A 21,809-nucleotide genomic window follows, 5' to 3' on the forward strand; every position below is an offset into this window, starting at 1 on the left:
GCCAGGGTCTGGGACTGCGCACTGGCTGTGTCAGTGGGCCAGGGTCCTGGACTGCGTGGTGGCTGTGTGTCAGTGGGCCAGGGTCCTGGACTGTGTGGTGGCTGTGTGTCAGTGGGCCAGGGTCCTGAACTGTGTGGTGGCTGTGTGTCAGTGGGCCAGGGTCCTGGACTGCATGGTGGCTGTGTGTCAGTGGGCCAGGGTCCTGGACTGCGTGGTGGCTGTGTGTCAGTGGGCCAGGGTCCTGGACTGCGTGGTGGCTGTGTGTCAGTGGGCCAGGGTCCTGGACTGCGTGGTGGCTGTGTGTCAGTGGGCCAGGGTCCTGGACTGTGTGGTGGCTGTGTGTCAGTGGGCCAGGGTCCTGGACTGCGTGGTGGCTGTGTGTCAGTGGGCCAGGGTCCTGGACTGCGTGGTGGCTGTGTGTCAGTGGGCCAGGGTCCTGGACTGTGTGGTGGCTGTGTGTCAGTGGGCCAGGGTCCTGGACTGCGTGGTGGCTGTGTGTCAGTGGGCCAGGGTCCTGGACTGCGTGGTGGCTGTGTGTCAGTGGGCCGGGGTCCTGGACTGCGTGGTGGCTGTGTGTCAGTGGGCCGGGGTCCTGGACTGCGTGGTGGCTGTGTGTCAGTGGGCCAGGGTCCTGGACTGCGTGGTGGCTGTGTGTCAGTGGGCCAGGGTCCTGGACTGCGTGGTGGCTGTGTGTCAGTGGGCCAGGGTCCTGGACTGCGTGGTGGCTGTGTGTCAGTGGGCCAGGGTCCTGGACTGCATGGTGGCTGTGTGTCAGTGGGCCAGGGTCCTGAACTGTGTGGTGGCTGTGTGTCAGTGGGCCAGGGTCCTGGACTGCGTGGTGGCTGTGTGTCAGTGGGCCGGGGTCCTGGACTGCATGCTGGCTCTGTGTCAGTGGGCCGGGGTCCTGGACTGCGTGGTGGCTGTGTGTCAGTGGGCCGGGGTCCTGGACTGCATGGTGGCTGTGTGTCAGTGGGCCGGGGTCCTGGACTGCATGGTGGCTGTGTGTCAGTGGGCCAGGGTCCTGAACTGTGTGGTGGCTGTGTGTCAGTGGGCCAGGGTCCTGGACTGCGTGGTGGCTGTGTGTCAGTGGGCCAGGGTCCTGGACTGCGTGGTGGCTGTGTGTCAGTGGGCCAGGGTCCTGGACTGCATGGTGGCTGTGTGTCAGTGGGCCAGGGTCCTGGACTGCATGGTGGCTGTGTGTCAGTGGGCCAGGGTCCTGGACTGCGTGGTGGCTGTGTGTCAGTGGGCCAGGGTCCTGGACTGCATGGTGGCTGTGTGTCAGTGGGCCAGGGTCCTGGACTGCGTGGTGGCTGTGTGTCAGTGGGCCAGGGTCCTGGACTGCATGGTGGCTGTGTGTCAGTGGGCCAGGGTCCTGGACTGCATGGTGGCTGTGTGTCAGTGGGCCAGGGTCCTGGACTGCGTGGTGGCTGTGTGTCAGTGGGCCAGGGTCCTGGACTGCATGGTGGCTGTGTGTCAGTGGGCCGGGGTCCTGGACTGCGTGGTGGCTGTGTGTCAGTGGGCCAGGGTCCTGGACTGTGTGGTGGCTGTGTGTCAGTGGGCCAGGGTCCTGGCTTTGCTTCTTCCTTCCTTGTGGCCTTCCGTTCTCTCTCAGTGATGACCTTAATGGAGACCTTTGACTGCTGGCGTCTCAGGCTGGGTGGTGGCGGTGCACATCTTTAATCCCAGCACTCGGGAGGCAGAGGCAGGTGGATCACTGTGAGTTTGAGGCCAGCCTGATTTCAGACAATTAGCCCCAGTATCCTAGGCCCCTGACAGGACTCTGTCTTTTGCTAAGTCTAGGTTGAAGGCAGCAGGCTGCCCATTCCTTTAGTTCTCGTGGCTACTGGCATTCCAATTAAAATACAAAACCACATCACAAGGAACAGCGTAACAGACATGTCCAGAAAGCGCACTTGAGCCCGGGTGAAATAAAACAAGTCTCATTTTCTAATCCCCAAGAAGCTCAGGAGGCCAACACACCCGGATGAAAGATGGAGGCTGCTGTCCACGTGACTGCTACAGATGTCTGGAACGGAAGGAAGCCTGGCTCTCTGACCAGGGCTTAGGGTTGTGGAAGAGGACCACCTGTCCGTTCTGGTTGCTTTCCTAAGCATCTCTTGGGCTTGAGGTACAGATCTAGAGTAAGTACTGGTTCTCTGGATCCTGGGCTTTTGAGGAGGACCTAGGGTTTCCAGTTCGGAGTTTGGTTCGCTGATGAGGCATTTGGATTTCTGATGTGGTGATTGGTTTTAGATCAGCACGGGGACGAGGTTTGCTGCTCCAGCTCGCTGTTTCTCTGCTACAGTGTACATGTGTCTCCTGAGCTCCAGTGGGCCCAGGAGAGGCAGGCACACCTGTCTCCTCAGCTCTGCCCCCCCCCATCCCCCCCCCCGCCCCCCGCCCAGCCTGAGCTCAGGCTCAGGGTTAAGAACAGATTAGTGTGTCAGGGGAGGGCGGTGAGGGGAGGGGTTCAGAGATAAAACTCTTGTCTAGCGCATGCTAGGCCCTGGTTTCAATCTCCAGCACCAAATAAAAACAAAGGCAGATCGTTTTTTAAGCAGGGCACCCTTGCCTGCTCCCTTTGCACTTTAAGAAATCTTCACCTGCAGCAAGACTGCTTTCTGCTCCTTTGTTCTTCTGTCCACTGAAGTACAGCTAGAGCGAGCATCTTCTCAATTGTCTTATTAATAGCATTTACTCTGGTCTTCTTACATGTAGTATGTGTGCATGTCTATGTGCATGCCTCCGTGCATGCGTGCATGTGTGTGTGTGTGTGTGGTGCGTAGGTAGTGTGTGCATGTAGTGTATGTGTAGTGTGTGTGTTGTGTATATGTAGTATATGTGTAGTGTGTGTTGTGTATATGTAGTATATGTGTAGTGTGTGTGTGTGTAGTGTGTGCCTTATGTGTGCATGTAGTGTATGGTGTATGTAGTGTATGTGTATGTAGTTTATGTTTTATGTGTGTAGTATGTATGAATGTGTGTGTGAGTATATGTAGTATATGTGTAGTGTGTGTATGTAATGTGTGTGTATATACTGCACGTGTAGTGCGTGCATGTGTGTACATGTATGTCTGGTATTTGTGTATGTAGTATATGTGCACTGTGTGTGTGTGTGTGTGTGTGTGTGTGTGTGGTGTATGTGTAGTGTTGGTTCCCTCCTTGATCACATGGGGCCAAACTTCCTTTATCAGGCTTTGAGGCAAGTGCCTTTACCTGCTGAGTCATCTCACCGGCTCTCATTCCTGCAACTGCCACTGTTTCTTCATAACCTACCCTGTCCAGCAGGCTACTTGCCCTGCTCCTCTTCTGCTGCCTCTGGGAGCTTTTTGTTGGCTGTGTTTGTCACCCTTCTGGTTTCCCAAGTCCATGGGCATCACTGTAAAATACAATGCTGTGGTATCACTGAGCTGGTTGAAGGGGGAAAGCTGTGACCGCTTACCCAGAAGTCTCACTGTCCAGTGCTCAGGCCAGGAAAGGGAGTCTCCTCAGAAGGCCCGGGGTGGTCTACACTTCGGTACCTCCTATAGGAGGGCCATTGGGTGAGAGTTTGTCATTAGAGGGGACCAAAGAGAAGAGGAGCTGATCTGGGGGCAGGGTCAGTGTACTTCTTGTGTCATGGCCTAGCTAAGCAGATAGCGCAGGCACAGACATGGAGGAAGACCTACAAACATGGAGGAACTGATTTTCCAGCCAGGCTTCCCGTTAGGAAAGCCTACCACAAGGCCTTCCAAGGGTCTCTAGATTAACAGTGAAAACCCGGAATCTGCTCTTAAAATTACACAGCTTTGGAACACACTGTGGTAAAAGAAACAGTTTGGCTGTTTAAGAGGTAGTCTCCTTAGGAGACTATCACGGTCTCACAACTATCATTTCCCAGGGCAGGTTAAATGCCATCCCTTCAGGGACATGACTGCGGCCCTTTGTCTCCACAGCTGAGCACCACATTGCTCAGTTGATATAAAAAAAAAATAATGTTTTAAAGGAAACATGACTTAATACTCAGCTCAACGGGAGGAAAACACACGGCCACGGACAGTGAATCACTCATTAAAAATTAAATCAATCCGCCCACAACAGGAAACAGCATAAGAGAATGTCAGCTCTGGCTTCATATTGGAAGGAAGCCAAAACAGGTTTGTGAACTAGAAATTCCTGGGACTGATGGTGTGTGTGAGGAGCCTCTAACATCGCAATAACAAACATTTTTTAACCTGACCTGCTACAGCCCGGACCTACTTTGTAAAGCTGGAGTCCACAGGGCGCCAGTGTTTGTCTTGTCCTCTTAATGTTAGTGGCAGCAGGGGAAGAAAACTGACTGCTTTTCAAATAAAAGTTTTCCATTAACAAAACCTTCCTTATGTGTCACTATTTTTTCTTTCTTTCTTTCTTTTTATTTTTTTCCAGATTGAGAGCTAATAGAAGTGAGCAGAGAAGAGGGCTACAGGATAGCTGCTGCTGTCAATACAGAGATTATTATCACAAAGATAATAATTTATAAGCCAGCCCAGTAGGGAAGGGGCCTACCACCATAGCCCACAGTCATGATCTTCTAGGCATCCCTGTCATTAGCTCAAATCCAGCTGTCACAGAATTTTGTCTTAAAGAGACCTTTGTAAAAGTCCTTTACCCAGTCCTTCATATTTTAGACAAGGAAGTTGTGACTCGGGGCTGAAGGAACAAGTCTAAGTCATTTGGCTTTCTTAAACAACACCATCAAATTATCAGAGAACTGGTCTCCACTGGCTTATCACCTGCCTCTATCCAGGTCTTCTCTAAACTCCTACACAAAATCCACATTTGCTCTTGCTAGACCTCAGACATGACTGACCTTGCAAATTCAATCAAACCTAGCACCTAACACTTGTTTTTGTTGTAATTTGTGGTGTGTGTGTGCACGTATACATGCATGTGCGTGAGGGTATGGGTGGAAGCCAGAAGCTGATGATGTTAAGTGTCTCCCTCAATCACTCTTCAAAGTCTCTCACTGAACCTGGGACTCTCTGATTTGTCTAGACTGGCTGGCCAGAGAGGCTCAGAAACCCTCTTGTCTCTGCCTCCCTGGTGCTCGGATTATAGGTGTGTGCTGCCATGTCCAGCTTTTTATAAAGTGCTAAGGATACAAACCCAGGTCTTCATGTGTACACAGCGGGCACTTCTCCAACTAAGTCCTCTCCCCAGTCCCAACAGCACCTGTTTTTGTTTTTGTTTTGTTTTTTAAATGTATACAACTATGAGCCTGCAGGAGGTACTGATAAACATTCGGTAAGGGAGTGGACAGGCTGTCCCGGAAGGAAACCAGGCGAGGGTGTGAAAAGAGATTAGAAAACTGAATTTGGTTGGCAGAGAACATGCAGAAATCTTTGGGAACTCTGGCCAAGATCAACCTGATGGTCAGGAAGTTGTTCCAAAATACAGCGATCCACCCACTAGCCACGCGCACAGCCCAGAGAATGTTTTGATTTGTCAGTGTGCTCTGTGGGCTTGCACAGCTGTAAAATATTATGTTTCATAATGAAATCCTTTCTTTCAGCATATATGGCCTCGCCTTGGGCGATGAGCAGGGAAGCTGACAGTGATTAAGGGAGAAAGGTACTCTGTCAGTTAAAGGGACACTGGGAAGGATTTGTTGATTTTCTTTAATGGATTTTAAACAACTCTGCCAAGATCGATCAACTGGTCTGCTATAGGAAATGGCACATAGTTCATGATCGAGGTAGCATATATAGGGACTGGAGAAAGGGCTCCGTGGCTAAGGGCATATGCTGCTCTTGCAGAGGACCTGAACAGTTCCCAGAACCCAAGTCAGATGCCTCACAACTGCCTACAGACCCAGCTACAGGGGATGCCTCTGCCCTGCTTGGGTACCTGCATTCATATGTGAACACACACACACACACATACACACACACACACACACACACACACACACACAAGGGGGGGTGTGCAGGCAAACTATAACGTTACGAGGTTGCTAGCATGACCTGTTGACTTGCTTCTTTAACCTGCCTGGATCTACGCACTCTCTCTCTCTCTCTCTCTCTCTCTCTCTCTCTCTCTCTCTCTCCCTCCCCCTCTCCCTTTCTCTCTTTCCCTCCTTCCCTCTCTCTTTCCCTCCCCCCATGTGTGTTCTGTGTGCATTAATACAGGAGCAGAGGCCAGAAGAGGCTCTGCTCTATCACTCTCTGCCTTATTCCCCGAGGCAGTCCGTTTTTGAATGTGGAGCCTCGCGTGCTGTGGTGATCCTGCTGTCTCTGCACTGGGGTTACAGATATGTGACAACACCTGGTTTTGTACATTGTAAATGGGAATTGGAACTCAGGTGTTCAAACTTGTGCAGCACAGGCTCTTATTCATTAATTGTCTCTCCAGCCCCAGGTTCTGATTTTTAACCTTCAAGGTGGAGTTGGCAAGGCATACCCAGGCTCTTTCCAAGCATGTATGAGGAGATAATAAACTTGAGCATGCTTTATAAGCTGTCAAGTGTCCTATATTGCATGCACCTTATAATAAATGAGATTCATGCTTTAAGCATAAGGCATTTAAATTATTTAGCAAAGAGGGAACAGACCAAGCCATGTTCTCCAAATAATCATTTCCACCAACACCAGCATGCTATTTTTTTTCAGCAGCCACCTGGTGATATGGCAGCTCTAACAGGCACACATCTCACTATGTAGCCTAGATTGGCCTTGAACTCACAGCAATCCTCCTGCCTCAGCCTCCCACATCCTGGGCTCATAGGCATGGGCTTCCATGCCTCATTTGTCTGCATCATTTCTCATCATATGTAGATCAGTCTGTGGAGTTGCCTGGCATCAGTTTAACATTCCAGTATCATCAACATGTTCTTGAAAGTTCACTGAGATCCAATTAGCCCTCAACACAGAACAGCACAAACCCACTCTTTCCTCTTGCATTCGCTTAGTTCTGTTAAACTATGCAGAGAACCCATGACATGATGCCTCTTTGTTCAGCAATTCCATAGGGACCTTTCCCCTACCACTTTAAATACCTTGTATTAAACTTCACATCAGACTGGGCTCTGGAAACTCAGTTTAGATTGGCAGGTTTTTAAAAGATGCTGTATAATCTGTTGCTTGATGTCCCAACTGCCATGGGGACACGCTTTGTTGTAGAGATGCCATTAGAGTAAGTTCCCAACTATGTGTCTGTCCTTGCATTTGGCACCTCATCGTGTGCCTAAATCAGAGGTCAGTAGGTCTGAGAAATCTCCCTGTAACTCACACCCACAATGGGATCATGTATTTCTTATCTTCCCCCAACACACAATGCACTGTGAACGATGCCATCCCCCACCCCAGGCAGCTAGTGCTGCTCTGTTGTTGCTCACACCATCTGTTCCTACCATTTGAGCTCCACAGACAGGAAAACCTGTCTGTGGGCATGGGGGGCTGGCCTCCTGCACCAAAGACAGATGTCATGAAGACCTGGCCCATGCCTTGCTTCTGCTACTTCCTCTTTCTTTCTCAGTGTGCCATTTTTAATGAAACTGTCACTCCCCCAAGGGACAATATCAAGAGGGCACTCCTGATGATAAAACAGGTAGAAATGGCTCAGGTCACCAGAAAGAATAACTTCACCCTTTGATTGCTGGTGATCTGATGAGCCTCCAGACCCCTCCTGGCCCAAACAGACACAGCTCCCTCCTAGGCACAGTGCATGGCTGGCAAACTGGGGCTATTGCAAACTGGCTCTGGAACAAATCCAGATTTCCTGCACAGGGATGGACAAAGTTAACAGTGGTGCTTGCCAACTTTCATTTAGTGAAAGCCTTGATAATATTCTTTAATGTAAATTTTGGATACTTTAGAAATGATACGATAAGCAAGCGTGACAGAAATCTGAAATGTCAAGAGAGGCTCCCCTCGGGTTCCCTCTTTACCTCTTGTCCAACTGGGACGATGCATGGCTGCCACACTGGCCCTGGGGAATCCATGTTTCTCTGTCAGATGAAATGGATTTTGAGATGAATGTCAGGGCCTGCTGCAGGCGCGGTGAGAGGGACAGGAGTTTATATGGAGAGCCAAGTTCTCTTTTTTTTCCCCTCCAGGTGGAAAGGGTGACTGATGGGGATTGCCCGCCTCTGTGTGTGACAATAGACTTCCTACCAGACTCCTCTGGTTCACACTTCTAGAAAAAAGGTGGAAGCTCCCTTAGAGAATGGGACTGCAGGCCCATGAGTCACCTTCAGTTCCCAGAGTGCCCTCCAGACCTTCCCCAGTGTCCAGGGTCAGCCATCGAAGGAACTGCTCACTTGCTCCAGAAACTCTGCCAATCTGAGAGGAAGCTCAGAGAGCCAGGAACTGACAGAAAGCCCAAGTGAGTGCAAAGGGCTCACTGAGAGTCACGGCCACACACCTTAGAGAGCTGTGCCTCTTCCTGTGCTGTGCACACTCACGCTTGCTTCTTCCTGTGCTGTGCACACTCACGCTTGCTCCTTCCTGTGATTCCAAAGATCAGATCAGGGTATGCAGCTCCTGCTCTGCCTGCTCAAGTCACCCCAGACTTCCACCTAAGGACACTCCACCTTAAAGACCAGAGGCGGAAACTATTCTTCAAAAAAATCTCAGATTATTGTCTTGCTGTCATGGCCATCCACACCAACACAACCAAAAAGCATTGACTCAGAGGAAAAAAACTAAGCATGCATTGAAAGTATGAGGGGAGGAACTGTAGATCAGTAAGGGTGAGCTGGTGAATGCCCAGCTGCTATTTGATGTTAGCACGTTCGTTCAGTTGTATCCCTTTGGTATTTCCATGAGCCAAAGTGAGACCACGGCCTTCCAGCATTATTTGTTTTCACTGGGCTGTGGCCATCCTTAGGGTTTAAAATAGAGACGCTCCTTGAGTCTAGAGTATCTATTTAAGCCTTGATTATTTGTCTTCCATAAGTTCTTAACTCTCACATTCCACTGCATTAGATTCTAGGCCACAGCAACCCACTCAGCTGCAACACTCTCCGGATGACAGACCTTTGGTCGCAGATAAGCATGACAGAATTACTTCCCCAAGCCTACTGTTTGGTATTTTTCCTTTTGTGTGCAAGTTTGTGGGTGAACCGTGTGTGTGTGTGTGTGTGTGTGTGTGTGTGTGTGTGTGTGTGTGTGTGGTGTGTGTGTGTGTATGTGTGTGTACGTGTGTGTACCTGTTCATGTGTGCATGTGAAGAGGCCCAAGGTCTACTGTAGGTGCCTTCCTCTGTTTGTGTGGTGTGTGTGGTGTGTGTGTGTGTGTGTGTACCTGTTCATGTGTGCATGTGAAGAGGCCAGAGGTCGACAGTAGGCACCTTCCTCTACTGCTCTCTGCCTTATGTCTGAGACGGGTTCTCTCACCTTAAGCCAGGGGCTCACTGCTTTGCTTAGGGCAGCTGACCAGTGAGTCTCAGGATTTGCCTTGTCTCTGCCTCCCCAGTGTTGGAATTCCAAGGGTATACCTCCACGCCCAGCTTTTTATATGCTTGCTGGGAAACTGAACTCAGCTCTTCACCCTTGAAGAGCAAGAACTTTATTAAGCTTATTGTTAAATGAAAAATGAGAAGAGGTGGCCCTTGCTTAAAAGACTCTTCTCAAACAAAAGAGAAAAAAAATCAGACTCCTTTTTGAAAGCCAGTATCAGTATAGTTTTTTTTAACGGAAATTCAAGGATGATGCTAGTAAAATGAAGGCCTTTTGACATACAGTATGGTACCTACACATACCAAGGCCCAATCTATATGACTCTTTTAAAGGTTAGAAACAGCCATATTGACATTATTAACATGGGAGCAGCAGTGGTCATGGTAGCTGGTGTTTATGAACTTTGTGGGGCATAATCTCACACTTTCTCTATCCTCCTGGGAAAAGCTCTCAGAAGAAAGGAGGTTTTCTGGAGCTAGTGTGTCCATTCTGCTAGGGCTGCAGGCCTGGCTTCTCTGCAGCCATCTCACAAAGCACGGATGAGGGCTTGAGCCAGTCTCCAACTTCAGGGAGCTTACCTGCACTGTGCAAGCAGACTGTCCAAAGTTCTAAGTCCCCCAGAAACCAGTTTCAGAAGTAAGAAGTTGGAATAATTCTCTGACTATTCACTGAGATCCTGTAGCTTGTGCCTAGTCTCAAGTGTTTGCCAATGAAACCAAAACAGGCCGGAGAATCTCGCCTGCAGCTTAGGAGGCAGATTCCTAAGGGAGGCAGAATATGTTACCTTGTCCATGCCTCAAATATTTCTCATGCCAAAGAGAACGCTTCCTGAGGTCAAAAGCAGATGTGTGTGTGTGTGTGTGTGTGTGTGTGTGTGTGTGTGTGTATGTGTATGTGTGTGTGCCTTTGTTGGCAAGTGCGGATGTTAAAGGCTGACATTAGGATGTCTTCCTCAATCACTTACTTTCTGAATCAAGGCCTCTCACTGAACCTGGAGCCTGATGCTGATTTGCTACACTGGCTGCCCAATTAGCCCTCAGGATTCTCCCAGCTCTGCAGTTGCAGGCATTCACCTCCGTGCTTGGCTTTTCCTGTGGATGCTGGGGCTTGGAACTCAGGCCCCCAAGCATGTGCAGAAAGGGCTTTACTGCGGAGCCATATCCCAGCCCTAGATTTGTGAAGCCAGGAACTGAATGGCTGACTAAAGCGGAACTGACACAGAGGAAAAGGTCAGTGCCAAGGGGATTGGAGCTGCTGCCTGGGTATCGTGCCTCTGCATCGGAAACACATACGCACGGAAGTCAGTTTAGCATTGCTGGGCAGGACACTGGCTTCCAAACCTCCTGCTGGATTTAAAACATGGTTTTGGGGGAGGGGAAGCTGAGGCCAGGCAGGCAGCTGTCCTTTGGCCAGCTGCTGGGCCACTGCTGGGCTTCAGGGCAATGGGCAAGAGGCTAGGAAATCCTAGAACGGGAGGAAGGAAGGCTGGCTCTGAACAAGCTAGTCCGGAGTCAAGTGCCAAGGAGCACAGAGGCCACATGCTTATAACCAACCAGAATCTGTGTCCTGTGTTTCAGAAGATAAATCCATGGGGGCCTGACCTATGAATCCTTCACTTCAGCATGGCAGGCACATTAAAAACAAAACAAAACAAAAAAAACAAAAAAAAAACCCGCTCAAACCCACAGTGTCGGGTTTAATGTGCATTCATGCCAACACGCACAAGCCAGCACTGCTGGCTTAGGTTCTAAGACAATGGGGATTGCTGACTTGCAATTAAACCTTTATCCCACCAAAAAAATCATTCTGGTAACGAAGCCTCCTCTCTGTTCCCACTGTTGCTATTTACCCAGGCCCAGTCAGATGGCATTCATATTGATGATGGCATCTAACAATGATGTAACAAATAGCATGACCATAAAACTCAGAAAGTACAAACATGGGTTTCCTTCTTCGCTTGATAAAATATAAACAGCAATGCAACTAACCTGCCTTTGATAAAATCAGGCGCAACCATTACCCCTTTACATTCAGATGGAGAAATACCATGAAAGGCCCCTGGCCTAACGGAGGAGGCTGGATCGATGAAAGAACCAATCTACCCACTTTAAAGTCTGGAACACAGTAAAAGTTTTTTGTGGTTGTTTCTGTTTTGTCATTTGAGACAGGGTCTCATGTAGACCGGGCTAGCCTTGGACACCAGAACTTCTTGCCTCCACCTCTGAAGCTCTGGGGTTACTGGCAATGTGGTAGCACGCCCCACTTGAAAAGACACTTCTGTGCATCCGGTGACCACACTCTGCGGCCATTTCAAAACTCAGAGTCTATGGGGATTGGTGGAATGTGTCCTAAACCTCAGTACTGGGGAGGCAGAGGCAGGAGGATCATATGAATTTGAGGCTAGCCTAGTCTACATAGTGAGTTCTAGGCCAGCCAGACCTAAAGACAGAGACTTTTCTCAGCAAGCAAGCAGACAAACAAACAAAACAACAAACCTCTTAGACTCTCCTCTCTCTCTCTCTTTTCAATTTTGGTTTTTTTGAGACAGGGTTTCTCTGTGTAGCCTTGGCTGTCCTGGACTCACTTTGTAGACCAGGATGGCCTTGAACTTGCAATGATCTGCCTGCCTCTGCCTCCCAAGTGCTGGGATTAAAGGTGTGCAATGCTCCCCTCCCCCCCACCCTGGTTCTCCCTTTCTTTTGAAAAGTGAACAGCATGTTTTTGAAAAGGGCTTTCAAGGGGGCAATGGCAGGATAGTCCTGCAATCTCATCACTAAGGATGCCAAAACAGAAGAATGGTGAGCTTGAAGCTAGTTCTGACACACCGAAAGCCTGTCTGAAACAAGACATAATAAAACAAGGTGTGGGTTTATGGCATTTAAAACTTGACTTTTCTTACAGGCATCAAAGATGTAGAATTTGGCTGCTACCTGGACTCCAAGTGGGTAAAACACAAGACCCCATGACATCGATACGTTTTTTACCAACACTGCCATTCAGAAAACCACCTTCTTAGCAGTTTTCCCACATGGCAGCAGACCCACTTATGAGAAAGAGTTCCCAGCAGGCCATCGTGCAATCTAACGGGTGTTGAATGTGTGCCGCTGAGATAAGGCAAGGCCCTTGTAAAAGAAACAGGACAGAGAAAGGAAGACACGTGGGAGCTGCTCTCAACAATACGTTTCAGGACTTGGGGAGGCAGAGCTGTATTTCAAATGCCAGGAGGAAAAAAAAAAATAATAATGAGAAGTGTGATGTGCGCCATTGAGCAAGTTATGGCACTAACTTTGCATGTCGCCCTCTGGCCATATGGCCCGTTTCTCAACAAGATAAATCTTATACAACAATTAAATCCCGGGCATTTTTTAGCAAACTAATCACACATTAGAAACAATTTTTAGAGAACCATGTACTCACCGAGGGAAAGTGAGGGCTATAGTCTGAAAGAGAAAGAAGAAAAAAAATAGCGTTAGTTTTCTGGTGGCAGTGTTGGTTGCTCATTTGAATCAATGGTTTCCAACTGTGCTAGTGGCCGACACTCATTTTTTACTTCACCTTCCAGGGTCTTCTGGAGACTGCTTGAGCGTGGTGGCCATTCCTTTTTGCTACGTGCCTAGGCTTTCAACACCTATGCCCTACACCAAACTTTCTGCGCTCTCTGGCAGTCAGTTGAAGGTAGGATGTGGCTGGCCAGGGTCTGAAGTGTTTGACTGCCAACCCTCAAGGACCCGAGCAGGTTGCTTCCCCTAGTGAGGGGTGTAAAGGTCCCACCCATAGCAGTCCCCTCATCTTCCCTGAAGATGGCCTTTCAAGCTCAAGGCAGCCTTTTCACTCCACACCTGTTGTGTCATCTCTAGCTAGCTTGACCACTAATTAGCTCACGTGTTCTTTTCCTTAAAAAAGCATTATTAAGTTATCATTCAAGCCAGGTGTGGTGGCACATACCTTTAATCCCAGCACTTGGGAGGCAGAGGCAGGTGGATCTCTATGAGTTCAAGGCCTGGCCTGGACTCATTACACCAGGCTGGCCTTTACTCGCAGAGATCCACTTGCCTCTGCCTCCCTGAATGCTGGGATTACAGGTGTGTGCCACTGTACCCAGTTTATACTCAGGAATTAAAAAAAAAAACTTATTAAAACTCAATGTAAGAGGCTGGAGAGATGAACTTGCTGATCTTGCAGAGGACTAGGGTTTGCGCCCCAGCGTGGACATGGTCCACAACCATCTGTAACTCTAGTTTCAGGGGTTATGTCAGCCTCTTCTGGTCTCCTCAGGCTCTTGCATACATATGGTACACAAACATACATGCAGGCAAAACACCCATACACATTGAAGTAAAAATCAATTAAAAAAAAAAGACTTACAAATCTAATATTAGATCATTTTCAAACTCCAAAAAGAAAGCACACACTCCTGAGTTCACTGTCCACCACTCCATCCTCTCTCTGGCCTCCTGACAGCCACTTGCCTACTTTCTGTGGAGTTCTCTATCCTGGGCATTTTGTAGAAATAGACTCATACCATATGGCCTTTTGCGACGAGCTTCTTTCATTGAAAACAATGTTTCCAAGTCCCGTCCATCCCATAGAATGCTCTAGTACTTTTTATTAACAGATATTTCACTCCTGCACGTGTTTACCCATCAGCCGGCTGATGGGCACAGCTTTGTGTTTCTGTTGGTGAAGCAGGCACCCTCGCATGAGGTTTACAGACTCTCCTCAGCCTGTGGATGGAGACCAGGCTGGGCTGTGAGTGCTCACTTGAACAGTTAAAGGGGCAGGATCAAGTTTTAGTTGTCACTATTTTAAAATAGCCAGCTCATGCCATGCTGCTTCCTACTAGACTGCTTGCAATGAGAGTCCTGGCAAGGCCATCGAGTATAATACTGTGTCTGCGGGACAGATTATAACAAGTCCTTATAAACTATCATGTCCTAAAGCCACAGAACCGGAGAACTAATTCAGGTAACTGAGAAATTTTAAATCTGCTTGGGAAAAATCTGTGCTCAATAGACTTTTAATGAAACAAAGGCTATCTGCCTCAGCCACCGCTATGTAACATTGCACTGGGCCTCTTAGCCAATGGAATAAGGCAAGGAAAAAAACAAAAATCAAAACAAACAAACAAACAAAAAATGAGACATAGGAACTAAAAAGGAAAAGTACAAAGCTTATTTCTGAGGAGGCATGGTGGTCCATGTAGAGAATCCTAAAGAATAAAAATGTCCCTATAGCTAATACATGTACTTAGCTCACAGGGAAAAGACAGCACAGAAATATCAACAGCAAGTATACATGTTCACAAAAACACTGTTGAGGGAACAGTGGGTGGCCTTGTTTGTTTTCTAATTCCGTACTAAGGGAAACTGATAGCAACTGATAGCTTTGGCCCCATGCATTCACTGGTTAACAACAAGCCAATAGGAACATGATCTGTTTGTGTGCCATGCCATCAGTCACTAGGGAAGGGATCAGAACTAATGAAAAGACAGCATGCTGAGTCACATAGTCACAGAGGGTCCCCAGCATGCCACAAGGCCCCTTGTAACACAGCGCCCAAGCACATGGCAGAGGCTCTGAGTGTTGGGCAGAAAGTGGTTATTGCGGATAGAGAAGTCGCCTTTTGTAGCGCCCCTCATTATAAAACCTCACCCTAAAGCACCCAGAGACAATGCTGGAAAGCGTTTGCTTCAAGTCAAGCAAATGGGAAACACCAAAATGGACACAGCCTCCACATTCCCGGCATAATTGACTCAACACTACCTTCTGTGCTGTGCTGACTCATTTCAACATGGAACAAAGACCAGCAATGCACAGAGGATGCCGGAACAGGGCTGCAGCTGCAGGTAGAAGGCTGGGTCAGGCCAGACTAAAATCACAAGGGAGAACGCTAGTTTGCTGTGGAAGCAGAGGCTCCTTTGTCAATAGCTGGACAAACAACCAAAAACTAAACTGATAACTCCAAACTGAACTTTGAAGCAATGTGGCATTAAGAAGCTAAAACCGGGGCTGGAGAGGTAGCTCAGAGGCTAAGGGTGCCGTTTGCTATTCCAGAGATCCTGAGTTCAATTCCCAGCAACCACATGGTGGCTCACAACCATCTAAGATGTTATCTGATGTTCTCTTCTGCAGATAAAGCAGTCACATACAGTAAATAAAACAAATAAATCTTAAAAAAAAAAAAACCCAAAGTTTGGATTCTCAGAACTGCAGTTGGTACAGTGGAGTGAGTACTCTTGCTTGCTTTTCACGCACATGGTCTAATGCCTTTCAGTTTCACTAAGAGCAGAACTAGAGGGGAAAAAAAACCCCGCAAAACAGGCTCTAAAACAAACCTTTACCCACTATACACTTCCTTTAGCCTGAGGCCTGTAGGCAGTCACCATAACACTGAGCAAAACCTCTAAGGATGCACAAGGAACATCTAAAACCTGGGGGTTGGGGTGGCAGTTGATGTGGGCAGTTTGTTCAACATCCTTCTACAAACTGGAGGCTTCCGGCTCTTATCTTGAAAGCCAGCATCCTCCAAAAAGGGGAAGGTCGGAGATTCGTGAGCTTGTTCAACATGGGAGGGAAGCGGGGCTGAGGGGACAGCTTCCTCCCTCCATGCCTCGGCTCTCCTAAGAGGCAAGGGGTGTTCCCTAAAGATGAGGACCCTGCAACCTGCATATGAGAAAGTGGGGGCCGTGGATGCCCTCCCACCCTCCTCTTCCCTGTACCCCTGGGCTTGCTTGCTCACAGTTTGGGGGTGGTAGCTCTGCCCTCTCAGTGAAACTGTACTTCCTTCAGGGCAGCGCTGTCTTTCCTCTCTAAGGTCCCAGTGTCCCCGGTGCTGCTTGCCACAGCCTGGGAATGACATTTTGCTATGGGCAAGAATGGCCCTGGCAGATTCATCGCTTGAAATCCCTTCCAGTTCCGGGGAGAGCTCCGCTGTCTGTTTTTAGACCAGAAATACCTGGGAAGAGCCAGCCGGGCCTCGTCCCTCCTCTGGAGGGTGGGGGAGAAGTCTCTGAGAGTGGTCTGACCTGACCCGCTACACAGAGAGGACAGGGGTTAGTAGTGCCTGAGCACACAGCCACATCCATATTCAGCTTCCATGGAACAGAGAGGGAGGAAGCTCAGCCTATCCTGGGAAAGAGGCTGGTGACATCAGAAAAGGGGAAATCCACCCCGAGGAAAGCCTGAGGGCAGGCAAGGTCAGGCCTGGGGAAGAGAGCTCCCAAAGGAAGTGACCGGTAGCTAGGCTTTGGCCCTGATGGTTCCCAAGATAGAAGGACGCAGCCGACGGAGTTACTGTGCACTGTGCAGCCAAGCTTCCTAAGAAAGACGCTCAGAGTGCCAGAGTGCGACGGTGTTAGAAGAAGGCCATGGAACTGCTCTGGCTGAGGATAAAGTCACCGTTGCTGCTGCTGTGGACAGAGCTGGCCAAGGTTTCTGAACTCAGACAAAAGCAAAATGCCTTCCCACACACCCTTGGCCCAGGCTCATCTCGGGAATTCCTGTGGGCGGCGTTTTGCTGCCTGTAGCTTATCTATCTACTTTTCTTTTGAATGGCAATAAGATTTTAAGAATTGTGGAAGCGTTTGCATTTTTATTTTAAAGTGCCAGTGCACTTTAAAATGTGCATCATGTATCTTAAATGTGAACCATGTTTATGCTGGTTGAAGATTCCATAGAGCAAAAAGTACACAAAACCTTATGGGGCAAAATACCAGGGCCATTGGCCCTAAACAGATCTTACTGTGAATTATCAGACTTGGCCAAGTTCCTCCATTCCGGCTGCATTCTCTTGAGAATCCAGTTTTCCCAGAAGGCACTGGTAAATGAGTCAAGACCACTGAGGGAGCAAGAGTTGCTGTCCACTGTCAGCCATATGGCCCCCAAACCCAATTGCTATAGTCATGAATGTACAGACTGGCCAAACAGCAGAGCACTAGTATAAATAGGATAGAAACCAAGGCCCTATCAAGAGAACCACAGGCCATGGGGATTGCTGTGCCCCAGCCATGACTCAGGCTTGCCTACACTCCATCAGACAGCCACACTGTGCTGCCAGGGGGGTGTGGGGTGACAAGAATGTGTCATGTTTCTTAATCACCGAGGCTGCAGATTGCATTGGCCTCACACACTGCCGAGTCCCACAGCTTCCTCCTTTACCTTGCAGATGCCAGCAAAGCTGCTACTCCTCCATCTCCTGATGCCCTGAAGAAAGGGCTGGAAATCATGGCTGAAAGAGGAGCGCCCCTCCCATCCCAAAAGAGCGTGGTAAGATGCTCCTCTGCCTACCTCATAGGTACAACCTACCCTGACAAGGAGGGGGAGCCTTCCAAACAATGTCACCAAGGTGACATTTTTCTCACTATCCATTTTGTCAAGTGCACTTTCCAAATATTCTACAATTTCTAGCAATTATTCCCAGGCAAGCCACCTGCCCGCTCTCCACTCAGTACACGTGACACCTCTCTAACTAACTGTTCACTGTGGGGTGCCCTCTTTGCATTGGGAACTGTGCATATTAGTAAGCTAGGGGAACCCTTGTTTGCAAGCACAGGCCTGGTGTTTCCCATATTGCTACATCTGTCTGCAGTGCTGCGATTGCCCTGGAATTTAGGAACACAGCAGTTTGGCTCTACTCTCTTCAGAGGCACAGGTGCTCTCAGCTCTAGGGGAATGCTAATGACTTGTTTGTCTCTTGGTGCAGGGCACACACACACACACACACACGCACACACACACACACTTCTCTGGTATGGATACAGGGGCAGTCACTTCTATGGTTTGGATCTGACCCACCCACACACACTTTAGATCTTTCTCCCTAGGATCTGGGCTCCCGTCCCTGAAGGTAGAACAGTGTGAGCAGGCTGGCTACGCCCCTTGGAGAAGCTTCACAACCAGGCCCACTTCAGCCTCTCAGTACTTCCGGGAGGAGTCTGTTAGTAGACAGGGAAACTGAGGCACTTGCTACACTTGCCCACTGCTGGGCAGAGCTGGTTTGCAGGCTTTGCTGCCTCCTTGAGTTCTTCCTGGGCAGAACTGGCTGCATGAGGTCCTTAGAAGCAGAAGCATCCTCTTCCTGGGCTGTTGGTGCTGGCTCATGCCCCAAGCCCTGCTAGACCAAGGCTGCTCCCCTGAGTATGTACCTTCTGACCACAGCACCCACATTAAGGCCTGGCTCTATGGACCAACCCATCACACATCCACAATCTTTACTTTTATAGAGTTCAGCCCTGGGTCTTGCAGGGAGATTCCGAGCATCGTGACATAGGCGCTACTTCGGAAGACAGGACCCTTGAAGCTCACTTGTTCTCTCTTAGAAGGCACATCCCCCCACCAACTCCTCCAGCCCACTTCCTAAGGACTCAAAGTGTAAGGAACGAAAACCGCCTCTAGGTGGAGACACGCCCTTGTCTCCTCCTTTAAGGGTTAATTCAGTAGGGCAGGACAGGGATGGTGGTTTCACCTTCCCATAATTCCCACCCTCTAGGGCAGCCTCTATGAGTAGCCCTGGGGTTTGGCTAGGTCTGCAGGCTTTTCCAGGTCTGACTCTGAAAGATATAACTGTTTCTATTTCTCCTTTTGCTTTCGGATGCTCTCAGAGGCCCAGTATGCCTCCCAGCTCCCTAAGGCTTTGGATTTCCTTGACTTTCTTCTGAAGCTCCGGCTCTGCTGTGTGGCTGCTTGCTGCCCCGGTAGCTGATACCCCCATTACCCCCAGCCCCCCACCCCCTTGGTCCCCCCACCTCCTGTCTCCCCCCCACCCCCCACCACCACTTTATCCCGAGCTATGTAGTCTCTGCTCCTTCTCTACATTCCCCCTCCTCTCTTCCAGGCAGCTGCAAGATTTACAGCTTGTTCGCCCAGGGCTTTTCCTTTTAAAGGCCAATAAATTGTCCCTGAGCTCTTCCATTTGAATCTGTTCTTTGTCCTCTAGCTTCTATTTGTGTCGGTTCTTAACTTCTTTTTATTAATAACACCAAGAACCCCCAGAGGGGACCTTGATTTCCTAGGTACTGTGTGATGGCTGCTGGGACTCCCCAAGATTCCCAAAAATACTTACTTCCTCCTTTTTAATGCTTGAATTGGTAGAGGAAACAAACCTGTCCCCGCACCTCCTCAACAGCATCCAAAGAACTAAAGAATGTTTCAGAATTTAAAAAAATATATATATCCATAACACCAACTTAACAAACGATGACCCCATTTTCTCTATAGCAGTAGCCAAGCAAACACTTTTCATACAGAACCCTCCCTCCCACCTCCCCATGGGTCCTTGGGCTGACCCATGCAGCCCCATTGGCTATCCACCATTCACTTACACACTGGAGTCATTTGTCAGCGTGTCCCTTCTCCTCCTCCCCCACCCCCCCACTCCCAGGTTTGAGTGGCACACCTGTGACCAAGCCTGCTTTCCTGGCCACACCTTATTAAAGGGGGCTTCAGCCCTCTAGACTCCCAGTAGCCACCCCTAGACTGCTTGCTCCTGGATGGTGGTTCTCGTCTCTTTCCCCTCACCTACCATACCATTTAAGTGTGGAGAACCGAGCAGAGCTCGGCCTCTCCCATGGTTGTGCTAGCCAATACCCTTCCCACACCGGTCTCTCCATTGCCAGCTTGCAGCCTCTGGCTTTCTGCCAGACAGTCCCCAACATCTTTACCCCAAGGAAAGCAACAGATACACTCTGATCTTTTCTCTACTATTTTCTGCTTCTGCACTGACACTGCTGTGTGGGATAAAATGACCCAAGACAGCTCAACATCCATGGACACACTAGGAGTTCAGCCAACTGAAGTGTGCTCTTCAGCTTGTTGCCTTGGACACCGGTACACGGAGAGGTACTTCATAACGTACTTGTAGAGCCAGACTTCTTGTAGGGAAACTGGTGAGCTGATGCTTGGCCCAGGTGGACTGTCCATGCCCCTGCTCCCCTAGTAACCTTGAAGACTGGTCTTACACTTAGGAGTTTCTCTACTACTATGCTGGAGACTGTGTGGAATGGCTCTACAGCAGAGCACAAATAGGTCCCAGTGGCCACCCTGAGCAAAACTGAGTGTCTCCCCTAAGTGATGGATTGGGGCAGATAAGACAAGGAAAATGTGTGGGTCTTTATCGGAAGATGCTACAGTGATGGCCTCTAGAGAGTCCCACTCACAGGGAAACCACAGCTCTGTCACCCAAACCTGCCAGATTCCTCTCTCCTGCCCCCTCTCTTGATCTCATCTGTCCGTGTCCTCACTTCCCAGACCCCCTACTCCTGGCACCCTTACCTCTTTAACTCCCTCGTGTCTCTGTCTGTGGTTTCCTTTCCCAGCAGTACCTCCCTAGCTGTGTCTCATCGTAAGAAAGCCATCTTTGCCACGATAGCAGTCTCTCTGTCTCTGTCTCTGTCTCTGTCTCTCTCTGTGTCTCTGTCTCTGTCTCTCTCTGTCTCTCTCTCTGTCTCTCTCTCTCTCTCTCTCTCTCTCTCTCTCTCTCTCTCTCTCTCTCTCACACACACACACACACACACACACACACTTTATATTTAGGTGACAAAAATGAGAGGCAGACATTTGCTGACACAGAAGACTCAGTTGGTTCGGGGATCTCTAAGCAGAAACTATAACTGGTATAATTTAGTGTCATAATGTTTCTGAGTGTGTACTAGTAGCTCAGAGCATCCTGAAAGAGGAATGGATACAATGCTTAGGCCAGCATTTAACACACACCGAATGGCTGCTTTGTGTTAGTGACAGGGCAACTTCTAAGGATTGAGAAGTTAAAAAGCAAGCAAGCAAGCAAACAAACAAACCCACCACCCACAGACCCTCACGGTCTTAAGTCTAAAAGAGATGCTTAAAAGCATCACCACAGTGCAGCAGTAAGCACTGGATGGTGGCAAGCCCAGGGTGGGCGGTGACACCGAAGCAGGGCACCTACACTGGCCATGTACCCAGCAGCCTCCTGCCACAGAGCCACTGGAAACTAACTATTATGGGCTGCACGGTGTCCTTCCTGGAAGTGCCAGGACATTACTAAGATAAGACGTTGTAAGAAAAGGGGACACCACCCTGAACTTAACCAGAGCAAAGCAGTTTGGAAGACATTTATGAGAAAGACTTGACAGTTACAAAGCCACCCAAGAGGAAGATCTGCCAACCAATAAGTCATTTTGCTAGCGCACCCTCCAATATTTTGGTGGGGTGATCTTCTCACGCTTACTGTACTCATGGAACTAGTCCATTCTAAAATTCTCAGAACCGAGTCTGGCTGTAAGACAGAGAGACAGAGCAGACGGAGTCGTGAGCCTCAGCTGCATCGTTTGGAGGAAAAGCTGTGTTTCTCCACTTACACAGTTCCTAATGAAACGTGGCTTCTGGAGAGTTTACAAAGCAAATACATCTCCAGCCT

The 21,809-nt window shown here is 49.1% G+C and overlaps 1 protein-coding gene across 1 annotated transcript in view; it reads right to left on the reverse strand.

Moving 5' to 3' along the window:
• The window catches only part of PTPRE (protein tyrosine phosphatase receptor type E), an 87,024-nt gene extending 74,172 nt beyond the window's left edge, over positions 1-12,852 (reverse strand). Inside the window, exon 1 of the mRNA XM_084751089.1 lies at positions 12,836-12,852. The gene's annotated coding sequence lies outside the window, so the exon portion shown is untranslated. The remainder of the gene's footprint in view (positions 1-12,835) is intronic.
• Between the last annotated feature and the right edge of the window lie 8,957 nt (positions 12,853-21,809).

This window comes from Acomys minous (genome assembly GCF_964271855.1).
Source record: "Acomys minous genome assembly, chromosome: 2".
Lineage (NCBI taxonomy): Eukaryota > Metazoa > Chordata > Mammalia > Rodentia > Muridae > Acomys > Acomys minous.